Source organism: Solanum pennellii, chromosome 1 (assembly GCF_001406875.1).
Source record: "Solanum pennellii chromosome 1, SPENNV200".
In the NCBI taxonomy this organism is placed as follows: Eukaryota; Viridiplantae; Streptophyta; class Magnoliopsida; order Solanales; family Solanaceae; genus Solanum; species Solanum pennellii.
In genome coordinates, this window is record NC_028637.1 from 87,165,817 (window position 1) to 87,168,509 (window position 2,693).

A 2,693-nucleotide genomic window follows, 5' to 3' on the forward strand; every position below is an offset into this window, starting at 1 on the left:
CCAAGAACCCCTCCCCCTCCCCCAAACCCGTCCCCGAGGCGCAGTGCCCCGATCACCCCTCACCCCCCCCAACCACTGCCTTTTTAAATTTTATACACTAATCTCTTTTTGTGGTAATTTTGATACATTAAAGTATTTTTCACGGAATAAATAAAAACAAACAATTGAGTACTGAGCAGCTCCACTCGTCCTGGCTTTTCTAGATACACACGCACATAATTCACAAAATAGTACACTTGAAAAAGCATTAAGAAAAGGCCTATTTACTTTATACAACCTAATAAATAAATGGATAAGTCAAACATGTATCAGCACAGAAATTTTCCGTGAAAGCCCTGCCTGCAAAGAGAAATGTTGAATGAGACAAATGTATGCTAAGTTTTACATGACAGAGAACTACTAATAGATCATCATATTTACTGATGACTGCATTCCCTTGGGTAACCCCTAATGTAAGGCTGGTTAAGCAAATTTAAGTATACCAACATTTCTCCAAGATACAGGTTCTTTGTATGGCTAGTTGTCCAGTAGAGATTGGCAACTGTTGCTAGACTGATTAAATTTGGGATCCAAATCCCTCATGATTGTACAAATTGTGGATTGACATTAGAAACATTTAGCCATTTGTTCTTTGAATGCCAGGTGACAAAGGAATTGTGGAGTAGATTATGTAAATGGCTGGGGTTCTCAAGATCTATTCAGGAATGGCAAGATGAAGTGAAATGGGTGTTCTTAATGGCAAAGAATAAGGCTGGACTAGCTGAAATAGCAAGCAGTGTTTTTGGTATGCTAGTGTGTGTCATATACAAGATCAAATTTTAGAATGGGAGCATGAACACTGATGCAGTTTTGAAGGAAATTGTAATGCATATGCATATGAAGAGTCAGACCAGTCGAAATGTAAGAATGCACTTCAACAACTAAATGTCTACCCTTTAGTTTCGGTTTAGCTATATATAGTATTAAATCACTGATCTATTTAGATTGTATTTTATAGAAGGCTATAGGTTAGTGGATTTTGTTTGTATTATGAGTGAGCAGATAGTCCAATACTACTTTGTTTTTGTACAATTTTTGTTATGAATGAAATATGCAACTTAACCCGGAAAAAGAATTTCACATAGCACTCATTGACTTAGTTATCACATTGTTGTCTGTTATATCTAATTTCATTCACAAAAGGAACAGATACTAAAAGCTTCAAAGTGACTGATATAAGATCAGTGAACAGATTTCTTCAGGCAATTTTCAGAATAATAGAAATTTCATGTTGTAAAAGCACAAAAGGAGCGGAGAAGTGTCCTATAATTTTGTAAATTCAACAATCAGGTAATGCTATTTATTCATCATATACACCACAACAACTTGTGTTGGAAGAAATTTGTACATAAAAAAAGAGTGTACCAGTGTCTAGAATGTGCGATACAATCTCATCGAGTGCAAAATTGACAGAGATCAAACCAGAACACGAACACAATACTTCCGACTGGAATTGACTACTTCTGATCAACTGTAAGAGGGTGCAAATTTAAATTTCTCATATCATTGTGATGGACAACATCAAACATACCAAGTCATTGCCAGATGTAGGGAAAAATCCATCATCCCCGTCTATTGAAATTTCTAGGTCTAGACGATTAATCCCACCTAAACATGGAGATGTTTGTTCCCGGTGTTTGTATCAGCAAAGTTCAAACAGTTTACCCTATGGGATATTCAAAAGGAACAAGGTCTTAAAGAGATACGGAAAAGGAATCTTTTACACAATTCTGAACTTTGAATTTATACAGATTATGCAAGCGTTGGTAAAACAGGGGATACAAGTTGTCAACAGCCAACAAATACACCTATAAACTACAAATGTTGGGTTTGTATCAAGATCAGATAGCTACAATTCCCCTTGATCTAACAATGAAAACCCCTAGAATAACTTAATATGAAGAACCAAAGATCGAATTTAAAATCTGTTTTCAACTTGAACCCTAAAATAGAAGAAACCCCGATTGCCAAATGTACAAGATTCGAGAATTGAGCATAGTTCCATAGCAGTTAAACAAAAAAAATTATAATTTTTCTCAGCATAGCAGAAGAACACAAAAAACTCACAAAATAGAGAAATTTACAGCCTCCTTCGGAGAATTTGCACACAAGATTATCAAGCTTTCTTCTCAGCAGTATGTTGGATGATTTCTCAAAATTATTTTGTGTATTTTTCATCAGAGTTTTGAAGTTGAAGAACAAGTGAAAGTAAATATAGAGGGACGATCCCTCACAACGGTCATATTTCGACGCTTAAATTGCACTGATTTTACTAAACTGCACTGCTAATGGTGAAGAAGAAGGCCTTAAGAAGAAACCGATTTAGAAAGAATATAATAGACTTCAATTATTTGTCATCTGTTGTAAAGTGTGTTTGAGTGCCACGTGGGCCCCAAACATTAAAAGAGTTACAATCACTTGTGCAAATCAACTATACACACCATATGGAACTCTCCCATTAGAGGTATACATCACTTGGCCAATAATAGGCCAAGTTATAAATTTGTATATTAAGTTCATGGCTATAAATAGCCACTTTACATATAGATACATATATACCAATTACATTATTTTCTTATCATTTTTCACTTGTTTCTTTTTAGTTCACTAATATTAAGTTACTTAGCAATTATTTTTATAACACGTTATCAGCA

The 2,693-nt window shown here is 34.9% G+C and overlaps 1 long non-coding RNA gene across 1 annotated transcript; it reads right to left on the minus strand.

Annotated features, from left to right (window-relative positions):
• Nucleotides 1-147: 147 nt before the first annotated feature.
• LOC114075645 lies at nt 148-2,423 on the minus strand. The gene is made up of 2 exons (XR_003576052.1): nt 1,405-2,423; nt 148-339 (listed from the first exon to the last, which is right to left on the minus strand). It is a non-coding gene; the product is annotated as an uncharacterized LOC114075645 (long non-coding RNA).
• Between the last annotated feature and the right edge of the window lie 270 nt (nt 2,424-2,693).